Source organism: Miniopterus natalensis, chromosome X (assembly GCF_054644295.1).
Source record: "Miniopterus natalensis isolate mMinNat1 chromosome X, mMinNat1.hap1, whole genome shotgun sequence".
NCBI classification, from domain to species: Eukaryota; Metazoa; Chordata; class Mammalia; order Chiroptera; family Miniopteridae; genus Miniopterus; species Miniopterus natalensis.
Window position 1 is genome coordinate 39,762,639 of NC_142103.1, and position 10,208 is coordinate 39,772,846.

Below are 10,208 nucleotides of genomic sequence, written 5' to 3' on the forward strand. Positions count from 1 at the left end.
GACAGCTTTAGAAAAATATTGTACTGAATGGCTGGGGAATAAGAGCCAATATTTTCCCTGGCCATGGTGTAGATGGCCACAATTCCCAAAGGAAGGCTCCCTGGGAAGTTGTTGAATAAGAGGGAGGTGTACACTTGCAAACCTTACTTCAGGTTGGGCCTGGCACCTCCAAGCCAGAAAGCCAGCAGCTAACTAAACTGCTAATATCCTGCACCACCCCCAACAAGGGGCCACCTGAATGTTCATTTCCAAAGCATAGACTGACATTCCAAAACTTGCTTGCATCTCAAGCCAAGTGGAGAACCACAGCTGGAGCAAAGTGCAAACCAGAACTGAGACTTTGGAGCCTTTTTCCTCAGAGGCTTTCACCAGGCCTCTGGCAGTGAGCTGCAAGGATAAGGGGGGTGACAAGCTCTCTATTCCCCCTACAAGAGTCGATGCAACCCAAAGCAGAGAGATCAGCCTTATGCTATCATTCCAAAGCTAACCTGCAATGTCTTTTAGGAGAATATTCCCTGAGAAAAGGATCACAAATCAGAAATCAGAACTGTGAAACCAGTGCATCCCCTAGGAGCCTCCCTTCAAGAGCTCTGGTGGCGTGCTCCTCAGCTATAGGAGAAGTGACTACCTCCTTTTTTGAGAGCCAAGCACCTGCACCACCTCCAACAAGGAGCTGCCTGAATTTGCATTCCCAAAGCAGCCTACACTGCAAGCCAAGTGCAGATCCAGAACAGGAAAAAGGTACAAACCAGAACTGGGACATTCCCCAACTCCCAGGCCCAAAGAGCTGCACCAGGAACTGTGACAGTGAGCTGCAGGGTAACAGCCTTTTGTTACCTCCAGGGGAGCTGGAGCAACCCCAAGCAGAAGGGAAAAACTGGTGCTATCAATCCAAGCCCCGTCTGCACCATCATGCAGGGGCCTACTAGCTGGGAAAAGGGGCCACAAATCAGAACTGCGACATATGGTACACTTCCTAGGAGCTTCCCTTGAGAGCTCTGGTGGGGTGACCCTAAGGTGTAGGGCAAGTGCTTAGCTCCGTTCTTGAGGGCAAAACACCTGCAGCACCCCCAATAAGGAGCCAACTGAATTTGCATTCCCAAAGCCTGGATTTGCATTCCAAAACCTGTCTACATGACAGGCCAAGGATAGAGCCACAGCCCTTGTTCAAACCAGAGCTGGTTCTTTGGAGCCCCCCTTCAGAGGCCTTCACTAGGGCATCCCCCACAAGAGCAAGAGGAACCCCAAGTAAAGGGGCAACTTTGTGCTATAGATCTAATCCCCACCTGTAACATCCTGCAGGAACAGGATCACTGGGAAAAGGGGTCATACATCAGAACTGTGAAATCTAGTACATCCCATAGGAACTTCCCTTCCAGAGCTCTGGCATGGAGCTTAAAGGAGGGCACCTACCTCCCCTCCTGAGGGCTGAGGACCCTAGTCACCTCAACTAAAGGGTGGATTAGACTAGTACCCTAGGATTCTTCTGGCAATGCCCTGCTAATCTCATATACACTGGGCGAAGGAGGTGCAAGGCAGAACTTGGACATTGGACCTGACTCACTCAGAGCTCTCCAAGGCCTCTGGCAGAGCACTGCAGAGACAGAAGGAAGTGAGCAGCTCTAGCTCTGTCCTCTCAAGGGAAAGTGACACCAGGAGTGGAGGAGGGCAGCCTTGTTCACTTCTTTGAAGCTCTGCTGACACATCTCCACTGGGGAAGCTACACAGCAGAAAGGGGTCATATCCTGGAGCCTGGGAATCTGGTGCAACCTCCTCTGAGACTCTCCTCAGGGTGTCTGACAGAGTACCACTTAGCTAGAAGGCAGCTAGATCCTCTCTTGAGGTCTGAGATCCTATGTCACCCTATTTAAAAGGAGGAATGGATTTGCACTCCCATCTCCAGTTGACTCCATTCTGTTATGCTCAGGTCTGTGGGGTGAAAGTCAATGCCACCCACAAATGGGCCACCAACAATCACACCAGGAGTGTCCACATAACCCACACAAGGGACATTACTGCAGCATTCAGCTCAGGAGTTCAAGGAGCCTTTACAACCGTACACAGGATACTTACTGCATAAGGCCACGCCATAAAAACTGAGTGTCATAGTAGTTCTAGCTTACACAGAGGAGCAAAAGGAAAGAGACAATTAAAACGGAGCAACAACAACGAAAAAACCCAAACTAAAGAAAAGGGAAAAAATCACCAGAAAAAGACCTTGATAACATGGGGTTGAGCAAGTTATCAGAAATAGATCCCAGAGTAATGGTTATAAAGATGTTCAAAGAAATTAATGAGAACAAAAAGACACTTAATGGGAAGGCCCAGAAACTTAGTGAAAACATTAAAAAAGAGCTAGATATGATAACTAAGAACCAGGCAGAAATGAAGAATATTACATCTGATATCAAGAATACACTGGAAGAAATTAAAAACAAGCTCAATGAAGCAGAGAATAGAATAAGTGAATTAGAAGATAAGGTAGGATAAAACCACTAAATCAGAACAGCAGCAAGAAAAAACACTTAAAAAGCATGAGGACAATTTAAGGGAACTTTGGGACAGCATGAAGAGAAACAATATTTGCATCATAGGGGTGCCAGAGGGGAAGGAAAGGGAGCAAGGGATAGAGAACTTGGTGGACAAAATAATGACAGGAAACTTCCCAAACTTGGTGAAGGAGAATACCACAGAGGGTCAGAAATCACAGAGAGTTCCAAACAAGAAGAAACCAAAGAGACCCACTCCAAGACACATCATAATTAAAATGGCACATGTTAAGGACAAAGGGAGAATATGAAGGGCTGCAAGAGAGAGACAAGCAGTGACCTACAAGGGAACCCCCATAAAGCTGACAACAGATTTCTCAACAGAAACACCTGAGGCCAGAAGGGATTGGCATGAAGTTCTCAAAGTAATGAAAAGCAAGAACCTGCAACCAAGACTGCTTATCCAGCAAGGCTATCATTTAAAATTGAAGGTGAAATAAAGAGCTTCTCAGACAAAAGCAGGCTAAAGGAGTTCAATACCACCAAACCATCATTGTAAGAAATGATAAAAGGAATGCTTTAAGAAGTGGAAGAAATATTGAGAGAAAGGTACAGTGGCATGAAGGGAAAAAATGGAATTATTTAAGTATATATTAATAATAATGTTAAGTGTAAATGGAGTAATGCTCCAATCCAAAGATATAGGGTAACTGAATGGGTAAGAAAACATGACACATATATATGTTGTCTACAAGAGACCCACCTCAGAGCAAAAGATTCACACAAACTGAAAGTGAAGGGAGGGAAAAATTATTCCGTGTGAAATGCAAAAAAAAAGCTGTAGTAGCAATACTTATTTCTGACAAAGTAGACTTCAAAATAAAGACCACAACAAGAGGCAAAGAAGGCCACTATATTTTACCAAAGGGATCAATCCAACAGGAGGAAATATCCCTTATACATATATATGCAAACAATATAGGAGGACCTCAACATATAAAATATTTCTTGGTGGACTTTAATGAGATGTGGACAGCAACACAATCATAGTGAGGGATTTTTAACACCCCACTGTCATCAATGGACAGATCATCAAGACAAAATATCAACAGGGAAATAGAGACCTTAAATGACACATTAGAGCAAATGGATATAATTGACACAGAACATTTCATCCCCAAGCATCAGAATATACATTCTTCTCAAATGCACATGGAACATTCTCAAAAGTAGACCACATGTTAGGGCACAGGGCAAGTCAATACAAATTCAAGAAGACTGAAATCATATCAAGCATCTTCAGAGATCACAGTGCCATGAAACTAGAAATCAACCACTATTAAAAACTCAAAATATTAAAACGCATGGAGGCTACAGAGCATGTTATGAAACAGTGAATGGGTTACCGAGATCAGTGAAGAAATAAACTTCCTGGAGAAAACAATAATGAACAGACAACCACCTAAAATCTATGGGACCCAGCAAAAGCAGTCCTGAGAGGAAAGTTCATAGCAGTACAGTCATACCTCAAGAAACAAGAAAAAGCTCTGCTAAGCCATCTAATACAACAACTAAAAGAACTAGAACAAGAACAGCAAGAAAAGCCCCGAGTAAATAGAAGGAAGGAAATAATAAAGATCAGAGCAGAAATTAATGACATAGAGACTAAAAAACAATACAAAAGATCACTGAAACCAAGAGCTGGTTCTTTCACAAGATAAATAAGATTGATGGACCTTTATCCAGATTCACCAAGAAACAAAGGGAGAGAGCCCAAAGAAATAAAATCAGAAATGAAAGAGGCAAAATAACAAGGGACCCTACAGAAATAAAAAGGAGTATAAGAAAATATTATGAACAACTATATGCCAAGAAACTGGACAGCCTGGGTGAAATGGACAAATTCCTAGAAATATAAAAGCTTCTAAAGCTGAATCAGGAAGAATCAGAAAACCTGAACAGTCTGATAACAACTAATGAAATTGAAGCAGTGATCAATAAAGTCCCAGCGAACAAAAGTCCCGGACCAGGTAGATTTGTAGGTGAGTTTTACCAAACATTCAAAGAATTAACACTGATCTTCTTCAAACTATTCCAGAAAATTCAAGAGGAGGGAAAACTCCCAAGCTCCTTTTATGAGGCCAACATCATCCTTATCCCCAAACCAGATAAAGACACTACCCAGAAAAATTACAGATCATTATCCCCGATGAACATAGATGCTCTCAACAAAATACTAGCAAACCAGATCCAGCAACACATTAAAAAGACCATACACCAGGACCAAGTGGGATTTATTCTGAGGATGCAAGGCTAGTACAATATTCGCAAATGAGTAAATGCGATACATCACATAAACAAAATGAAGGACAAAAATCATATGATCATATCAATAGTAATAGAAAAAGCGTTTAACAAAGCCCAGCACCCATTTTTAATAAAATCTCTCAGCTGAGTTAGAATAGAGAGATAATACCTCAACATAATAAAGGCCATATATGACAAACCTACAACCAACATCATACTCAATGGTCAAAAACTAAAACCATTTTTCTTAAAAACAGGAACAAGACAGGATTGTCCGCATTCACAACTCTTTTTCAACACAGTATTGGAAGTCCTTGCCACAACCATCAGACAGGAGAAAAACATAAAAGGTATCCAAATTGGAAAGGAGGAAGTAAAACTGTCATTATTCACAGAAGACATGATATTGTACCTGGAAAACCCTAAAGACTTCACCAAAGTGCTACTAGATTTGATAAATCAATTCAGCAATGTAGCTGGATACAAAATTAACATCAAAATGTGGGTTGTATTTCTTTACACCAACAATGAACTCTCAGAAAGAGACAATAAGAAAACAATACCATTACCATTGCAACTAAAAAAATAAGATACCTAGGAATAAACTTAACCAAAGATGTAAAAGACCTGTACTCAGAAAACTATAAGACACAGGAGAAGAAAAAAAAAATAGAGAAAGATATAAACAAATGGAATAATATACTATGTTCATGGATTGGAAGACTTAGTATCATTAAAATGTCCATATTTTCCAAAGCAATCTATATATTCCATGCAATTTCTATTAAAATACCAAAAGCATATTTCACAGAGCTAGAACAAATATTCCAAAATTTTATGTGAAGCCAAAAAAGACCCTGAATAGCCATAGCAATATTGAGAAAGAAGAACAGATTTGGAGGGATCACTTTATCAGATATCAAACTACAAAGGCATTGTAATCAAAACAGCCTGGTATTGGTACAACAACAAACAAATAGACCAATGGACCAGAAAAAAGACCCCAGAAATAGACCCACCACATTATGGTCAGTTGATATTTGACAGAGGATGCAAGAGCATACAATGGAGTAAAGGCAATCTCTTCAATAAATGGTGTTGGGAAATTTGTACAGGTAGATGCAAAAAATGAAACTAGGTCACCAAATTACTCCATATACAAGAATAAATTCAAAATGGATAAAAGACTTACATGTAAGGCATGAAACCATAAAAATCCTCAAAGAAAGCATAAACAGTAAAGTCATAGACATCTCACATAGTGGAATTTTCACTGATACATCTCCTAGGGCAGAGAAACAAAAGAAAAAATAAACAAATGGGACTACATCAAACTTAAAAGATTCAGCAGAGCAAAAGAAATCAATCTCAAAATACAAAAGAACCCCATGGTATGGCAAAATATATTTGCCAAAAATGCATCTATAAAGGGCCTAATTTCCAAAATATACAAAGAACTCATACAACTCAAGAGGAAGACAAACAACCCAATTTAAAAAGGTGCAAAGGACCTGAATAGACACTTCTCCAAGAGATAGCAAAGAGGCATATGAAAAAATGTTCAAAGTCTCTAATCCTCAGAGAGATGCAAATTAAAACCACAATGAGATATCACTTCACACCAGTCAGAATGGCCACCATCAACAAATCAACAAATGACAAGTACTGGCGAGGAGGTTAAGAAAAGGGAACCCTGGTACACTGCTGGTGAAAATGCAGAGTGGTGCAGTCACTATGGAAAGAGTATGGAGGTTCCTTAAAAAATTAACAGTGGAACTGCCTTTTGACTCAGTGTCCCACTTCTAGGAATATATCCTACGAATCCTGAAACACTAATCAGAAAGAATATATGCACCCCTATGTTCATAGCAGAGCAATTTACAATAGCTAAAATCTGGAGACAGCCCAAGGGTCCATCAGAAGACGAGTGGCTAAAGCTGTGAGACATTTACAACATGGAATACTATGCAGTTGTGAAGAAGAAGGATCTTGTACCCTTTGGGAAAGTATGGATGAACCTGGAGAATATTATGCTAAGCAAAATAAGCCAGGTAGAGAAATGCAAGTATCACATGACTCACTTATTTGTGGAATCTAGAGAACATAATAAACTGATGAACGAAACAGATTCAGTTTCATTGAAGTATGGAACAGACTGATGAATCTCAGAATGAAGATGGGGTTGGTGGGTGGGTGGGGAGAGATTTACCAGAGAATTTATATGAGTATATGCATAACCCATAGACACAGACAATAGTTTGGTGAAGGCCTGGGGTGTGGAGTGGGTGCGAGGTGGACAGAGTCAATGGGGGAAAAAGGGGATATCTGCAATACTTTCAAAAATAAAGATAAATTAAAAAAATAAAACACCACAGAGAGAGGGGAGTAAAAGAAAGGGTCATTTTCTAACAGAAAAGGCAGCAGTTACCCAAACATCTGCCCTGTTATGATACTGATGTTCTACATTATTAGCCCATGCACTCCTAATCATGCCCCTTAGTATTCACAGGATAAACAATAACAACAGGACTGCACCATTTTAGTGGCCTCAAAGGACACGCAGGTCTTTGAGGCTACCTTTAAGATGATCCAAGTGGCTGGTGTGACTAAGGAACTGGAGTTTCAATTTATTTAACCGTAATTATATAAATTTAAGTAGCCACATGTGGCTAGTGGCTATTCTATTAGACAGTGCAACTCTAATACTACAAAAGTTAATGTTCAGCAATTGAAAATGCTGTTCACATAAATGAATCTTTTCTTCCTTAAGACCCAGCAGAACAGCAAGGAAAGCAGATTATTTAAGAAAAAAAATTCCATATACTGCTTTGGATAATATGGACATTTTAAATTGGTTGATTCTTCTAATCCATTAACAGGGAATATCTTTCCATTTTTTTGTGTCACTTTCAATCTCTTTTAAAAATGCTTTGCAGTTTTTAGTGTATAGGCCCTTCACATCCCTTTTTAAGTTTATTCTTAGGTGTTTTGTTTTTATTTGTTGCAATTATGAAAAAAAATTGTTTTTCATTTCTTTTTCTGAAATTTTATTAATATGTAGGAATACAGTAGACTTTTGTGCAAAACCCAGCACCTATTTTTCATAAAAACTCTCAGCAAAGTGGGAATAGAGATTTTTATTTTTTAATTTTTAATTTATTTTTAAGTATATCTTTATTGATCTCAGAGAGAGGAAAGGAGAGGGAGAGAGAGAGAGAAACATCAATGATGAGAGAGTCATTGATCGAGCCCGCAACCCGGGCATGTGCCCTGACCGGGAATCGAACCCCGATCGCCTGGATCCTAGGTGGATGCTCAACCGCGGAGCCACGCCCGGCCGGGCGAGATTTTTAATAGAGATTATTGATTTTGTATCCTGAAACTTTTCTGTATTTGTTTATTGTTTTTAATAGGATTTTTTTTGGTGGAATCTTTAGGGTTTTCTATATAAAGAATCTTGTCATCTGCAAAAGTTACAATTTTACTTTTTCATTTCCAATTTGGATGCCTATTATCTCTTCTCTTACCTAGTTGTTCTGGCTAGGACTTCCAGATTAAGTGTGGTGAGAGTGGATGTCCTTGTCTTATTCCTAGTCTTAGAGAAAAAGCTTTCAGCTTTTCACCATTGAGTATATTAACTGAGGGTTTATCATATGTGGAATTTATTATGTGAGGTACTTTCCTTCTATATCCATTTTATTGAGTGTTTTAATAATAAATGGATGTTGTATCTTGTCAAATACTTTTTCTGCATCTATTGCTATGATCGTATAATTTTTTATCCTTTGTTTTATTTATGTGGTGTATTACATTGATCTATTTCCATATGTTGAACCATCCTTGAGCCCCTGGAATGAACCTCAATTGATTATGATGCTTTGTTTTTTTTTTCTTTTTTTTAAGCTGGGAAAGGCGATGGCCCAGGCTACTCCCACAGCTTTCATGGGGTCTTGCCTCTCTTTCTGGGAATTTATTCCAGCTCAGGGGATAGGGGCTCAGACTCTTCCTTGCACTCTGAGGAGCTGTGGCTTTTCAGTGCCCGGGTCCTGTTCTGGGAACTTTGTTAGCTGTGGCTCCTGGGAGAACCTCCAGGGGACTCGGACATTTATCACCTCTTGGCCTTTCAGTGCCATAGCAGCTACCACTGCCGCCATGTTCAGATCTTACCCTTGAGATGTATTATTGTTATAATGTATTGCTGTATTTGATTTTCCGGTATTTTGTTTAGAATTTTTGCATCTGTTTTTATCAGAAATATTGGTCTGTAGTTTTCATTTCTTGCATTATACTTGCCAAGTTTTGGTATCAGGGTTATATTGACCTCATAAAATGTGTAAGAAAATACTGCCTCTTCTTCAGCTTTTTGGAAAAGTTTGAGAAGGATAGGTATCAAATCTGAATATTTGGTGGAATTCACTAGTGAAGGCATCTGGTCCTGGACTTTAATTTTTTAGGAGGTTTTTGATGGTTGTTTCCATTTTCTCACTGTTCATCAGTCTATTTAGACTTTCCAGTTCTTTGTGATTAAGTCCAGGAAGGTCGTATATTTCTAGGAACTTATTCATTTCTTCTAGGTTATTGAATTTGGTGACATAGTCTTTCATAGTATTTTAGTATGATCTGCGATGTCTGTGGTAACTTCTCTTTCATTTTGGATTTTGTTTGTATGAGTCTTTTCTCTGTTTCCTAACTGAGGTTAGGCAGAGACTTGTCAATAGTATTAATCTTTTCAAAGAAACAGCTCTTTGTTGCATTAATTTTTTTGTATAGAATTTTGTTCTCTATTTCATTTAATTCTGATCTAATTTCTATTGTTTCCTTTCTTCTGATAACTTTTGGCTGCTTTTGTTCTTTTTCTAGTTCTTTAAGAGGTAATATTAGGTTGTTTAATTGGGATTTTTCCTGTTGTTTGTTTTTTTAGATAGGCCAGTAATAATATAAACTTCCCTCTTATTACTGCTTTTGCTGCATCCCAAAGTTTTGATATGTTGTATTATCTATGTGCAGCTTGTTTTTTTTTTTCAATTAGCAATAATTGAGCCTTGGATAAACCTCATTGGCTAGGATACTGCCACTGCACAAAGCTCTCTCTGTGAAGCTTTCAATCTTATCTTTTATTGCTTCTTTCACCAAGTCATTTTTAGTATCATGTTGTTTAATTTCCATATCTTTGTGGCTTTTTCCACTTTTCTTTTGCAGTTACTTTCTAATTTCAAAGCACTATGGTCAGAAAATATGCTTGGTATGATTTCAATCTTCTTAAATTTTTTAAGAAGTTTTGTGTCCCAAAATATGGTTTATCCTTTAGAATGTTCCTTATGCACTGGAGAAGAATGTATAATCTGATGTTCTGGCATGAAAGGCTCTGTAAATGTCAGTTATGTTCATTTGGTCTAATGTTTTATCTAAGGC

At 38.9% G+C, this 10,208-nt stretch overlaps 1 pseudogene; it reads right to left on the minus strand.

Annotated features, from left to right (window-relative positions):
• Nucleotides 1–9,752: 9,752 nt before the first annotated feature.
• On the minus strand, nucleotides 9,753–9,882 carry LOC148090457 (U4 spliceosomal RNA; annotated as a pseudogene).
• Between the last annotated feature and the right edge of the window lie 326 nt (nucleotides 9,883–10,208).